The sequence below is a fragment of the Vicugna pacos genome, chromosome 11 (genome assembly GCF_048564905.1).
Source record: "Vicugna pacos chromosome 11, VicPac4, whole genome shotgun sequence".
NCBI lineage: Eukaryota > Metazoa > Chordata > Mammalia > Artiodactyla > Camelidae > Vicugna > Vicugna pacos.
In genome coordinates, this window is record NC_132997.1 from 42301823 (window position 1) to 42317715 (window position 15893).

General features: G+C 39.8%; 1 long non-coding RNA gene across 1 annotated transcript; it reads right to left on the reverse strand.

The window, feature by feature from the left end:
* Positions 1-867: 867 nt before the first annotated feature.
* Positions 868-5386, reverse strand: LOC140699781 (uncharacterized). The gene is made up of 3 exons (XR_012078019.1): positions 5285-5386; positions 1443-1724; positions 868-1148 (listed from the first exon to the last, which is right to left on the reverse strand). It is a non-coding gene; the product is annotated as an uncharacterized lncRNA (long non-coding RNA).
* Between the last annotated feature and the right edge of the window lie 10507 nt (positions 5387-15893).

Genomic DNA, 15893 nt, shown 5'->3' on the forward strand with positions numbered 1-15893 from the left:
TCCAGAGTAGGGAACAGAGCTTTATCCTTTGCACAGAGTAAATAAAATAATTGCCTGATGCCTCAGATCCCCATGAGAGGATGCAATGAGAGCCGCATGTCAGCTGAGCACACAGAGGGATTTGCATCGCAGGAGAAGAATTCCAAAGTTTAAAAACTCGGAGTGTGTATACCGAGCTGCTGGCATACCCGCCATTCGCCCCTCCTGAGATCAGGAGAGAAACTTTATCTTTTAAACTAGATGTAAACAGATCCTCTCTTGGGGAGGAGAGGAAGGTCTGTACCCCAGAGTGTAAGCAGTTGTGTCAAGGGAGAGAAAAAAAAAAAAAAGGCATCTGTAGACTCTGTAACCCTTAGAATGGAAGCGACATAGCTCCAAAGAAAAAGAGACAAGTGTCTCTGAGTTTATCCGCCTTAGGATGTGAGCAAATGGCTATTGGCCAGGAGAGATATGCTCTATGTCTATGTCTATATCCTGTGGATTTCCAGTATTCGCAGGGTCTGGACCACGCAGGGACACAGAGAAAACCAGTAAGAAGAGGATCGTCTTTCAGTGTTTTGTTTTGTTATTTAATCTATCTAATCTGAAGCATCATCTTGGTTTCTTTCTCACTGTGCGTCCCTCTTTTCTGTTTGAATACTTCCAAGGAATGCATCACCTTCTAGAGCCACTTACTTTATCTTTGAAATCAGTTTATCTTTAGACTGGTCTGTGCAGGGTTTTAGTTATAGACAGGTCATGGAAAGAACAGAGTCTATTACATACACAATATAGATAAATAATAGTATTTAATATAGAGATGAATAGTATTTAATTACTTCTAGTGTATAATATGTAGACAAAGAGTATTTAGTAGCCTGTGGGAATGAGTGCTGTAATATGACATTGAGTTAATTCCTAATGCTACGCATGCTTTTACATTGCTTCCTTGTTTCATTTCACCATGAATCTATGATTTAATGGACTGTAATAGTTAATTTTCTTCAAACTTTCATTTCCATGCTCCAAAGGTAACGCAAAGTCTTAACCAGTTGTGCTTTGAAGTCTGGCCAGTATATGTTTGGCTTTGAAAAGTCTGGCCCACAATGTAAGTTTTGCTGAGTTCTGACTTAATTAACCAGTTTTCAACTGTAAAGAGTGAAGAGTACCTAAAAGATAAAAACAACAAAGAAATAAAAGGATTTAGTAAGCAGACCGCTTGGATCGGAAGAATTTTTCATAATACAGTCACTTCTCTCTAATGCTCCATTAAAACGGAGTGACGTCTGCCTAAAAAGTTGAGATTAGGATTACAGGGCAGATGTGTAGAATTCAGAACTAGGACTCCAGACTGAAGATGATTTACAGAACCCTTGCTTGCCTCTATGCTACCTCCCTTACCCTAGAGGGGGAAATAGAAATGATTACGAGCCCGCTGAGCCAGAAGTGGGGACACCCGGTACCTTGGCACGGGCAGACACCTTGAATGATGGTGCTGCCTCTGCCTGAACCCCGTTTGTTCCATTCCAATCTTAGGCTTCTTCAACACGGGGAAGAGAGCGCGCTCTTTCCAGGATGCGAAACAACAAAGTACCATTAATTCAGCTCCAGATCCTGACCCAGGTGCTTCTCTTCTTTAAGTGAGTGGCCTGCCGTATCAATGGGATGGGAAAGGAGCAGAGATGGTCAGGAACGGAGCAGAGCTTGCGCCCGACATGACAGCAAACCAGTTAGAATGATTTAGCCTAGAGAGAAGAAGGTGATAAGGGCTTTGATTGAAATGTACAAAATCGTGGTATGCATAATAAGAACAGCTTCCACCCTCCGCTCTCTGGCCTGCAATCACAGAGTGATACAGTCTAGCCACTGTGACAGCAAAGTCATTTACTAGCTAGGTCATTTACTAGCTCTCCTCCTAATGTTAACCTTTTCCCTCTCTATAGGCATGAGAAATGACAGTAAATGTTCTCGTGATCTTCAGAATAAGAATGGACACGTGCAGTGGGAGGCAGAGTGGGACTGTTTTTATTTTCACTTATTATTTATTTATTTATTTATGTTTTGTGGGACTGTTTTTAGAGGGAGAAGATAACATATTAACTGAATACCTATTATATGATCAGTGGCCCAGGTTAAAGACTATATGATCATTTGGGGATTGAACCATTCTCCTTTGGTAAGTGAGGTACAGTCCATCTGGAAAGATTAAGAGGTAAACTGGTTTAGGATCTTATGTAAACAGGGCAAATGTTATGCCTCTAAATCCACCTCTGTCATGTGCCGGAATTCCTGAGGAAGGTATGCAGACTGCTTCAGGACCGAGAGACAATTGCCAAGGCTCTAGAATTAACATGTACTTACCCTCCACCCACACACACTCACAGCATTTTCGGAAGTTATCCTGTAAGCACTCTTGATTAAGTGAAAAGGGCCAGTCAAATATCAGCAGCATGGACACTAAATAAGATGCTGAGGTGGTGTAAATAGTGGCTAAACAGATGAACAGGAGTCAGCCAGCCTGGGTTCAATTCTTTTACTTCTGTTTCCTCATCTGTGGCATAATCATGCACACCTCAAAAGTTCGTTGCAAGGCTCCACACAAGATTGCACAGGAAGCTCTAAGCACAAGTATTACAAACACTGTCTATTCTTATGACAATTTAGAGATGAGGAGACAGTTAAGTAAGATGCTCAAGGTAATAGAACACTGATTAGAAAAACCCAAATACATATTTAGCTTTATTCTCCTGAAATATTCATGTATCATAGGTGATAACCCTAGGATCTATGATGACAGGGACAGTGAAATTACAGATCCAAAAATGAAAAACGTATTCAACAGATAGCTATTAAGTTTCCAATTTACAGATCAGAAGACAAAGTCTGAGTGGGATTGCAAACTGTCCCAGGGGAAATAGGAAATACATGGTGAAGGTCGGTCTTCTGCCACCCGGATCCAACATGAAGAGTTTTATTCTAAGTGCCCGAAAGCGAGCAGAGATTTTTGTATTAATGATCCCAGTATTTCCATTTGAACAAAAATATATTAATGTTCTTATAGTGAAGTCTATATGAGGTAGAGTCAGTTCATACATTAGATCATCAAAAATAAATAAGTGAACAAATATGAAGTTTAAATAGAATATTAGTCTAGAAGGAAATATTGTTTTGAATAAACTTTTAAAAGTTCCCATATTACAGAGATTGAATATCTTCTCTGTGTCAGGAACTGTGTGAGGCTCATGGGATATTCATACACTAATAAGATGTTTCATGCAATAAGATACCCCAACCTCTGCTTATTTCTCCGCCTCCCTGTTGCTGTTAGCACAGGTTATGAATGTGGGACTTTTCATAAAAATTCTCAAAATATCAATTCCAATGCAATAACTTTTAAAATGTAGTAGAGCGAACTGAAATTGCATAGGAATTTCAACCAAAATTTTCTACAGGTTATATGCCACTTTGAAGTTCCAAACTTTCAATTAAAATAGGCATTAAAAAGATGCCTGTTCCAACCAGTGGACACCAAGATGGAAGAAACTTTGACGGCCACTGAGTTCAGAGACCCTGCTGACAACGGGCTGCAGAAAGAATTCCTGTGGAAATGAAAAGAGCTCTGGATCTTATATAGATATGTATGTGTGTGTGTGGATTTGAATTCAACTTTGAACAGTTAACCAATTGACATTGGCTAATATAGTTAAACTCGAATTATTCACCTGCAAAATGGGCTAATTATACCTCGCTTTGCAGTCATTGCGTGGATGAAAAAAGAAAAGTGCCCAGGATAACAGATCGGTATTTTTTCCGCTCTCCTGACATAGATTGCTTTTCTCATGGCTACCTCTTCTCTTCCTATATATTTCGGCTTTAAAGCAACCCCTTAAAGCCTTAGAGAGAAAGGTAGTCCTATGAGTAATGTTTGTTTTATCCAACCTAAATGTCACTGAAAAAAAGAGTCATACTGAGTCCAAATTGGTTGTTTTATAAATAGCTGTTCCACTAGAAAAAAGGTTATAGAGAGCTTCCATATCAGTCAATATAATTAACTTATGGTCTCCATGTGTGGAACTGTGTCTCAAGAGGAGGTCAAAGCCTGTAATCTCGTTAGTCCCTTTCCCAGGGGGAGAGTCCTAGGGGAAGGAAGGAAAGACAGGCGACGCAGCCTGATATCCTTGACAGCACAATGTCCAGACCTGTGAGCAGACAGACTAATCGTATTTGCCAGGAAAGTGGTTCTTGTCTGTTGACTAAAGATGTCTCTTTAAAGGATTGCTTGTGATAGAAGAAAAGGAGGCAGAAGAGGAGTGAAAAAAGAGGAAGAGGAAGGAAAAGAATCAGCATTTATGGATTTATGAGGCGTGCCTCTATGGTTGATATTACCAAAGACAGGGTATTAAACAGGGGTGATTCACAGACTACATTCTTTCTACTCCTGTGTCTGACTTGGAGACCGCTTCTGCTCTGGGCCAGTACATGTGTGTAGAGCTCACGGGGAAAAAAAAAAAAGATCTGAGGAGTTGCCTTGATTTCCTAGACCTTGATCTGTTTCTTCTGAGCCTCTCAATTGTCTGAATTTTTGAAGGCACAAATGAAGCTTTTGATGGGGTAAGATGTCTCACTCTTAAATCTTGTTCGACAACTGGATGCTTTGTGTCACTTCACCATCTACGACCCTCTTCTACCAAAGCACATTCCAGCTAGAGGTTTCCATGTGAAATATTGACTCTGGCCAAAGAGATACTTAAGAAAGAAAGAAAGAAAGAAAGAAGGAAAGAAGGAAAGAAGGAAAGAAGGAAAGAAGGAAAGAAAGAAAGAAAGAAAGAAAGAAAGAAAGAAAGAAAGAAAGAAAGAAAGAAAGAAAGAAAGAAAGAAAGAAAGAAAGGAAAGAAAGGAAGGAAGGAAGGAAGGAAGGAAGAAAGGAAGAAAGGAAAAAGGACAACAACAGTAAAACACCTCTCTGGGTAAGAATTCCAAAAACATTTTGCTTTCCTAACAAAATGAGATCTACTACTTGGAAAGTATCTTTGCCTCTTGCCTTTTCCTCTTCCTGGAATGTGGATATGATCCCTATAGAAGCAGATGTTGTTTTGTAACCATAAGGACAGAAGAAAAATTAATAAAGTCCAAGGGTTTAAAATAAGCAGCAGGCTTGATATGTAGACACTACTGGAAAAACGTCACCAGCCACAAAGCTCTCGACTTAATATTTAAGACAAGCAAATCTCTGTTTATTTAAGTGACTGTAGCCATTTTCTGTTACTTGCAACCAGCAGAAAGGCGTTTTTAAATTACAGAGTACCTCTTGAAATGACTGGAATCATCTCAGTTAATTTTCTGGAAGGTCAAATAAGTCTCCAAGTGTTATAGACACAAACCCTCAATAAATCCGTGTGATTATTAGGAATCTGCAAGACAATCCAGATGTCTGTAGTAAAAGACGTACCCACATATGAAGCCGCGATCTCTTTAACTATGCATTTCAAACATCTTCATCCACTGAATAGCTTCTTAATCTACACAATCCCCTATGCATGAAACCTGTACCGTGTATCCCCTGTTCCGTATCAGTGTTGAGTTTCTGTGAGCTTTCCCGACAGGAAGGGGAAATCTCTCAGAGAGAGCTCTTATCAACTCTTGATGCTCACATTAATCATACTTCACAGGATGAGCCTGTCTTTCTAATTTAAAATTAACTTTTTTCCACAACCGCTTGAAAATCCCCGATTTCATCAGGTAACTGTTTTTTCTCTTTTTTTTCTCCCTTATTACCCCACTTCATTTCATTCAGAGGATTTGGAGGCAGAAAAACTGAATCTGATTCAGTGGTGATTTGACATGTTCTTTTATCTCTTGTGCTGTATTTACCTACATCTAAAATAGTGGACAGGATTCCTATCCCCCTGTTTGGTTGGTTTTTTTTTTTAATTAATAGAACCTATTTACAGAGTATCTTTTTCTTTTTTGTACTGGTGGAGATAAATGCAAAGTTGGTGACCAAACTCATGAATTTTGAACTGTGATTAGTGCTTTAACTTTTCCATCGCTTGCTCAAATGAAAAACGGGGAAAGGCTAAAGATCAGAGAAGCCTAGGTTGAACTTCATTGATTTCTAGGTAACTGAATCAAAAGGGAAACCTAAAGGACATCTCCAAACGACTTCATCATCACCTCCTTAGAGGTGCGGAAGTCACATTGTCCTTGGTCGTAGGCAGCACTTATGTGGAAATGAGAGAAGCTCAAGAAGCGAGAACAACTTTGCTTTATGCCTGAATGTACTGATCCGAGGATCTCTGTGTGGGGACCTCCATCACACGTGGCCATTGAAACTTCAGATGAGACCGCAGTTGTGTAATCATAGAGGTGGACTCAGGGGCTCTTACCTGGGGGTGATGATCACACACTGGGTGTATTCACATGCACTCAGAAATGCAATCTCACCACATAAGGGGATAGATTATAAAGAGCACTGTATACAGGGAGCCTATTCTCTAAAAGGCACTGAAAATGTTTTCTTGTTTTTTGAACACCTAGATTTATGGAAGGTTCAGGTGAGAAGAGATACTTGAAGTCATAACTTCAAAGCTCTTCATTTTACAGACGAAAAATAAAGAGTCCAATGAGGGGAAGTAATAACATGATCACAGCACTTACTGGTCAGCAGGAGAACCTCGGCATCCTAACTGCCAGCTCTCTACTGATTTCACTTTATTTTCTTATTGTGGTGTCACAATATTTTCCCTTTATAGGTGAGTGTTAAAACCGTGAATACATGCTATAGGCAAGAATGGGCCATCTATGCTTTTGGAGCAAATAAATAATGTTACAAATAGCATTACCTCTATGAGGTGACTTTGCTGGAAAGACAGAGAGTAAAGGACTTGAACTTTTTTAGATTATAAATGGAATATCATGTCTTTCAGTTGTAAGCTCCGAGGAATACAACTACTCACAGAGTGACGCCCTACTCACTCTTTTTGTGTTTTCTCGTGGTTTAGATTTCACTTTGATTTTCTGAGTCTGTCCCAGCTTACCTGCAGGGACATCAGTCCGCCTGATTGATCTGGGCACCAATCCTCATCTAGCCTTTTAGTCTTCACTCAGCATTTCTAGGCCTCTGGATGATCTCAATGATAAATTTCCAGAACCACCTAGAAATAATTAGCCCCACTCGACAGAACAGGAGCCCACTCTAGGTGGACCATATTCACAAAAATACATGAAGCTCACAACTCACCTAGATCAACCTCTAATTCATCAACATACATTAGACATTATAATTTGATCTATACCCTTCCCACAACTTGGACCTCCACTAGGGTACCCATTACTGATCTCTAGCCTAATTCTCTTCTCTCGTAAGTGTCGCTGAAGTCATACCATGGTCCACACACTCTAGGATGCCAAGTACTGATGATATGGTGTGGAATTTTGCAGCATCATAATAGCTTTATGATTCTTCCAAGTAAACTAATTTGTGCCAGTGGGTGGGAGGTAATTCCAACAACAATGAGTATCTCAGTCACGTTCTGTCCAGGTAGCAGCGTTGCATCACGTTTTACCTGTTCTTATGAAGGACTCCTGACGACAGCATGGGCTCTATTGCAACGATTGGTAGTTATTTCCCTCATATCTGGTTTTCTCTTGTTCCCTAAGATGAGGGCCCTGATTTATTAAAGACAGCAATGTGCCCACCTGAAAGATTACATCTTCTGGCCCCCACTGCATGTGGGCATACGCCACTGAGATATAAGAGCATACAGGGTGGTTCTGACTACAGAGATGCTCCTTGGATGATAGTAGACACGCATGATACATACATACACAAGGAAACCTCCAGAAGGCAAACACGCGGGATACAGGGACAATCAATTACACAGTTTATCCCAAGAGAGCAGAGTACCGGGCCACACTTTGGGCAAGCCCACGCAGTGTCTGCACAGTCCCCCATCAGGCTGTGATTAGTGGATGGCCCCTGACTAAGAAAGTTTCCCAATCTCTCTTTTTCTGAGGGCATTTTAAATATGGTAACTTCAGGCATCAGCCCCCTGTCATTGTATACTGGGTGCCCTGGGCAGAGATAATTCTGTCTTAACTTATAGGTCACTAGATCAAAAGACACCCTGTCTGGAACTAACAAAGAGGATTGCATAGATATTGATCAGAAATGTTGAGATTGTCTACATATGGAAGAAAGATTTTCATGAAGACACAGATCATGGCAAAGATTTCCATTAGTTACAATATGCATTACTTCCTGTTACCTTGTTAATTGAACTCTGATCGCTGACCACCTCAAACTTATCTGTCTTTACCAGGGCTGCCTCAAATTAGCCAATTTTTCATATGGAGGAGAAATGAAAGCCACTTTTAACTTTCTTTTCCGTTACTAGTAACTGCAGTTGTTTTCTTAGTGATATTAACCCTCTGTCTGGTGTTGTTTTAATGTAGAGCAAGTTCCTGTATTCAGTCATCCTCATAAGTCCATAAAATTAACAACCTAATGATCATAATTTCTGTGCATTTTCTCGTTTAACTTTAAGGTTTAACATTCAGGCATATATTTGTTCCTACCTTGATGAACATTGCCACAAAAATATTAATTAATCTGTTAAGTAATTAATCTATTAGTAAAGATGTGGATTTGCATATACTTAAAATAGAGAATGGACCAATAGATTTGACTGGTACAATGTTTTGCACATAACAATGACTCAGATTTTGATTTCATCCTCTGAAGAGCAGAGACTATCAAGTCAAGTCACTGATGTAATACAACTCTAGATCTTCATGTGATTTTTTTTTGTTTTTTAGTTTTGCTTTAGATCAAGTTAAAACTTTCATCATATAGAGAAGATGGCAAATTAATAAAACAGAAGATAATTATCAGTGATGGAGTACATGTCAGGTGCTAAATGCTCTTACTGTGTTAATACATCCTTATGTCTTAGATATTCTTTTCCTCACTAAATAGATTATTATACTGAGACTGTGAGGTCAGATCCCTTCTAAATTTCTACACACCTCACAATTTTGAAGCCTGACTGAGAAAACAATTTTATCTGATTTAAATTCTGTGTTCCTTCTCCTGCTTCAGATTTATTTTAGAGGAGATGGATTGCAACATATTGCTAAGACGAATGTTAGGCAATTTTGGAGAGGGGGCTGAGACCAAGAACTAGACCCCCCCACCCTGACATGGGGCAAGGACTGGGAGAACAGCTGCTGATGCTGCGAGGAAGGTGATGTTATCAGGCAGAGCCAAATACATGGGAGGTGCTACTGGAGGAAACCTAGCATGGTGGGCAAAGTTCTAAGGTGACCACCATGATCTTCACCCTCTGGCGTTATCCCCCAGATAACCCCCCTCCCCTGGAGTCTGGGCAGAACCTGTTACTGACTTCTAGCCAATAGAATATGGCAAGGATGATGGGATGCCACTAGGTTCAATTACATAGCATAGGTGAGGGGATGTCACTTCTATGATTATGCTGAATTACAGAAGACTGTCTTCTCAAACCGGAGCAAGAGACTCTCCTTCTTGCCTTGAAGAACTCACCTGCTGTGCTCTGAACTGCCTATGGAGAGGGCCATGAGACAGGCAAACATAGGTAGCTTCTAAGATCTGAAGGCCCTCATGCTATAGCCACAAGTAAATGAATTCTGCCTACAACCTCTGTGACCTTGGAAGGAGATATTTTTCCTGGTCAAGCCTTCAGGTGAGAACACAGCCCAGCTTACACCTTGATTGCAGCCTTGTAAAATCTGGAGCAGGACATCTAGCTACTTCATGCCCAGACTCCAGACCCAAGGAACCTGTGAGATAATAAACGTGGATTGACTGACTCCGCTAAGCTCGTGGCATCTTATTACATAGCAATGGGAAACTAATATAACGAGTGAAGCCATTGGCATCAGGGAGGCTCAGTTCCAGGGAAACGTGGTAGATGTAACCAGGAAGATGGTACCAGACAGAACTTTCCTCCTGGAAGGACGAGGGTGCTAGAAAGTATATAAATAAATGACCCAAGAACAATGTAGGGCTTGAGTTTTGTGCACAAGGACACAATACATGAGTTTGGATTAAGAGTAAAGCAGTTCCCTAAATCAGCTAAACATGTATTTGTTCATTCATTCAGAAATATTTACTGACGACAAAGCTGATAAGAGGAAAAATGAAGTAAATATGAAGGAATTACCCAGAATGAGGCAGAGAAAGAAAATAGAAAATAATGAAGAAAGGTGAAAATAAACTTCTTCCTCCAAACTCATGATTCAGAAACCGGGGTGGGAGGGTAGCAGTCTGCGTTTCACAAGCTCTCTGCGGGCTTCTGAGGTGCAGTAGCGTCTGGGAACCACCGATGAAGACTAAGGGAGGTCAAAGATGACATTTTGACTTTGAAAAGAGATAGGCTATTAAAAAACATGTCTTCATTTTACCATTTTCTTATTTTCTTGCAATAATAAAAATAAGAAAATAATGGATGTTCATTAAGTATATCATAGAAAATACAAGCATAACTAAAATTTTATGTTAAGAGTTGTTATGGACCAAATGTTTGTGTCCCTCCAAAATTTACAGGGCGAGGCCCTAATGTGATGGTATTTGGAGGTGGACCTTTGGGAGGTAATTAGGCCATGAGAGTAGCACCCTCATTATCGGATTAATGTCCTTATAAGACAGGGAGGAGAGCCCTTTCTCCAATTTCTGAGGATAAAACGAAAGGATAGCCATCCGTAAACCAGGAAGAGAGCCCTCACCAAAACCCCAACCTTGCTGCACTCTGAGCTTGGACTTCCCGCCTCTAGAACTATGAGAAATAAATGTTCATTGTTTGAATCACCAAGTCCATGGCGTTCTATTGTAGTAGTCGAAATTGACTAAGATAGAAGTAAAATAAATCACAAGGGAGGCAGTATGGGGAAATATTGAAATTTTTTCCTCTGCTTTAATGTCACATGGTCATAAAATAATTATAAAGCGACTGTTTTTCTTTTTATCTGCACAGAGTAAGGGGCATTTCATTTTATGATAAGTCTTTCTGTTTTAAAATATTGGGACCTGAAAATTTTCTTCTACGGCTTTTTATTTGACATTACAGTTAAAAAGCCGTATATTCTTTGACATATGCCAGAGTAACAATGGATTGAAAGCTTCCCAAACTGCAGGCATAATTAATGAATCCAACTGATACAATATGCAAAGTCAAAAGAGTAGTTTCTTCCTTCACACGTGCCCGTCCAACAAAATGTCAAATTCACTTTGTTTCAGTACTTGCTTAATATCAAAGATTGTAAGCATATGCCCTCTCAAGTAGCTTTTGAGTGCTGATTTTTACTTTTTTCAGAAGTTGAATACTTTTCACATTTTAAAGATAATCCGTTTGGCAAATACATTAAAATCCTGACATCGAGAAGCAAATACAGCAATAAAATTCATCAAATGTTAGAAAGTAAAAACTAGAAAAAAAATTTGCATCATCCAGTCCACAAAACTACTTTTATAAAATTCATATAATGTGAAAAATCTGAAGACCTGCATTTGGAGTTCTTTCTGTAGTAATGGTAGTTTAAATGTCAGAAACCTTGCTCTTCCTAAGTATTGCTTCATTCTGGAAAGCAAATATTTTATAGTTTCCTTACTATAGACTCCCTTTGAGAAAATAAAACTCTGAAATAGTTTTGTGATGCTGTGGACTGAATTGTATTCCTCCCCCAAGTTCGTATATTGACGGCTTCACCCCCACTCAGTATGGCTATATTTGGGGAAAGGACGTTTCAGGAGGCAGTAACAGTGGAGTGATGTCATGAGGATGGAGCCCTCATTCTATAGGTCTGCTGTCCTCATAAGAAGAAGAAGACATACCAGGGTTCACTCTCTTTCTGAAAACACGGAGTAAAGGCCAGGGAAGGACATAGCGAGAAGATGCCACCTACAGGTCCGGGAGCGAGGTCTCATGAGAAACAAACCCCTCGAACTCCTTGATCTTGGACTTACGTGTGGTAGTTTGTTATGGTAGCCCACGCCAAATAATACACATGGTCGGTCATTAGTGTATCTAAAATGATGCCTGGTACAACGAAGGTGCTAAAGAGATCATCGTAGAATAAAGGAATAATTGTAGAGAGTTTTCAACACTCAGTAGGACCATAGATGTCTCAACTCAAGGACATACCTATCATCTATAGAAACCCATCCATAAACATCTAATAAACACTATTTTATGCTGTTTTTGTAAACTGAGCATGCTTGGTTTTTCTAAGTGTGTAACTAGGGTTATAGAGCTATGAGAGTAAGTCCTTATAGTGCGAACTGTCTTGCATTCAAAGTATAAGTTAAAACAAGGGTGAAAAAAATCTCCCTTGACATGCATTGGGCTCTACACTCAGGGTCTCAGTGCAACGTTGTTCGAAGTACTGGAGCAGATAATTGATCTCTGCGGACAAACCCCTGTGTTGCCTGTGGGAACATAGGAACCGAACAACAAAGTGAATTATTATCCATTTAATGTCCTGGTTTTTATACCAGCAGGAATGTCGGTGACTTCCTCTCAGAGCCCATTAGGGCAGAACTAGATCTCGGGAACTGAACTGAAAGGAAGGTAGGAAATGTGTGGGAGCACCTGGATAGTAGTTGAACAGTAAATATATCTGCCACATAATCAATCTTAGGTTCCAAGTTTTTAGTGACTGTTTATTGAAGCTTTTCAGGGACCACATATTTCATCAATTAGCGTTTGCTCAGGAAAATATTTCAGGGATTCAGGACAAAAAATTAGGTACTTACAGTACATTTTTAAGGGGTGATGTTGTGAAGGTCAGAAAAAATCTTTGGGATTAACAGATAGAAATTACTATATATAAAATAGATAAACAACAGGTACCTACTATATAGCACAGGGAACTAGACTCAGTTTCTCATAATGAGCCATAATGGAAAAGAAACTGAAAAAATATACATGTATGTATGTATATACATAACTGAATCGCTTTGCCGTACACCTGAAACTAACATTGTAAATCGACTGCACTTCAAGAAAAAAAAAGGAAAAAGAAAAAAAATGCTGATCTCAAGGAAGCAAGAAGTTGTAGGAATCTGCAGGTATATCAGCTCCTGGAGTTCTAGAGCAGGCGATTGCCTGGGAGATTATGAGAAGCCGCCGCAAAGCCTCGGATGTGCAGACTGCCCAAATCCCACATCCGGCATGGTGTTACAGGGGTAATAAGGATTCTGCCTCTCTTCCTACTTTCAGAACTCATCGTGGTAACTCTCACTAGTGAGATGGAAACTGCAGAATTTACTGGCAATAAATTTAGGGAAATGTACTTTTCAGACTTTCGTAACAGTGCCTGAAACACACATAAGAGGACAGAGACAAGTGGAGGACATGCCTGGTTGTGAAATAGAAAACACATTTGTGCACACATGCAGGCACCTGTAACTGACTCTGTAACTGCCTGTGGGGCCATTTTGGCTTTTGCTCCCAGGGAGTTCAGAAATTTCCCTTCTTTATTTCTCAGTCTTGTCTCTCATGTTCTATGCGTATTGATAAAATCTACTGTACTTGGATGAGTAAACGAATTTGTAGTATTCAATTTCTTTCATATCTTAAGTGCTATGACTGCCATATTACATCCTTGTCTTTGTCAATATTTAAAATTCTCATCTGTGAAATGCGAAGATTCGATTTCGGTTCCAGTTTCACGATGAGTCTGCATTTACAAACTTCAGTATAAGGTAAAGAAAATTACTCCCATGTCAAGGCAAGTCCCGATGCCCATATCTCTGAAGTAAACGGTATAAAAACATAAATGGGAAATTAAATGCCCAACAAAATACTCAAAACATTTGAATTCAGCTTATATTACCCTTATTCTGAAGTTGCATTTGACTGTAGATTTCTACAACCCTATTTCTTATGGCCCCTGAATTTAAGATTTCATATCGGCAGACAAATAACAGCTACAATTTATTGCTATTTTTTATACATGAAACTAAAGTATCTTCCAAGCTTCTTAATGTGCAGGGCCATGTAAACAAGGTTATGTTTTAAGCACATTGACGTTGTGCTCAAGTAACGGTAGGTTCAAGGCAGTTCGTTGAGTCAGCCCACAGATGGTAAGTGTGATTAGCTCACACGAAACCAGGGCAAAGGCTCGCAGTTCCCTAAAAGTGCTGGTTTATCCTACGTCTGCACATCTGGGTGTACTGCTTCCCGAGTCTCAAAGGTGGTTCTTCCCCCTTGAATGAAGAGTGAATTCCTAAAAGTCCTTCAAAACTCAGAGATAAAGTCAGGAACCCCGCGGTCCCCACCTGCCCTCCACAGTTAAACCTCACGCCGCACCTCTCGTGGTTTGTGGAGCGTTGTGCTTACTGTTCTGTCACTTGTCTATTTCACTAGATGATGGTAGAATTGAAGTTGTGCATTCAAATACTTTGCTTATGAATTTTTCATCCAGTCACTGATGTAACAATTTAACACATGCTTATTGAACACGAATTACAGCGCAGAAAACGGAGAGCCTGGCTGTCCCATGATGAAGCTGGAGAAATAGACAGAAGTCTAATCGTGAAGGACCTTGTAGGTCCTGTCAAGGATGTGGGGTGCTTTTCCTCATCCAAAGTACAGTGAAAGGCACTGTGAAAGGACAGAACTATGAAACCATTGTTCGCTTTCTTGTACAACTTGAGTTCACAACATGAGGCTCAGCATGCCTTCTGAGCCCTGGGGGTTGGAGGGTGTGACTATCCAGCGACAACAATCATCATTATCACTACATCATCACCTAGGCAGCAGTATGAAAGAGGAAGTACTTGTGAAAGAGAAACGCTTGGGTGTTTGAAGTGACCTACCTTCTTGGTGAATAGAATGTGTGTAAACACTGAAGGAGTGAGCTCTTTAATGATATAGGAAACACAGTTGAGGGTGAGGACCCTGGGTTCAGTTTTCAATGCATTGATCCCTATGCCTCTCTGATTTCACCTCAATGTGTCTCTTTTGTTCCACTTCTTAATAGTAAGGCTAGGTTTTCGTGTTTGTTTTTGTTTTGTTTCTGGGATGTCCTGTCTTACATATGTTTTGTCTTTGTCCTTTGATTTTTTTTAATGTTTTATTTTGAAATAATTATATATTTGTAAAAGACCTGAATATAGAGAGACTTCTCATATTCTCTCCCCTTAGTTCCCCTGATATTAACATCTTCTATGTGAACATCTGGTACGTTTATCAAAATTAACATGTGCACAAAACTATTAACTAAATTACAAATTTTATTCAGATTTCTCCAGTTTTTTTACTCATGTGTTTTTAGTTCCAAAATCCAACCCAGAACACTTTGTGTCTTAATTTTCTAGGATTACCATAATGAAGTACCGTAGACTGAGTGACTTGAACAGCAGAAATCTGTTTTCTCACAGTTCTGGGGGCTAGGAGTCCAAGATTCAGGAGTCAACAGGGTTGACTGCATCTCTGGCTTCACTCCTTGACTTGTGGATGGACGTCTTCTCCCTCTGTCTCCACACAGTCTTTCCTCTGTGTTTATCTGTGTCATGATCTCTTCTCAGAAGGGCTCCAGTTCTCTTTTATTAGGTCCCATCTTAATGGCTTCATTCAATCTTAATTACCTCTTTAAAGATTCTGTCACCAAAACCAGTCACATTCTGAGGTACTAGGGGTTAGGATGTCAACATATGAATTTTGTGGGGACACAGTTCAACCCAAAGCACTATGTTTCATTTCATCAGTACAATTCCTTAGTCTCATCTAATGTGTGTCATTTTCTCAGTCTTTTTTTTTTTCCTTGAAACTTTTGAAGGCCACTGACCAAAATATATACTGTCTACAGACTCTCCTACATTTATGTGTGTTTGAGCTTTTCCCATAATCAGACTGGGGCTAATGGTGTCTGGA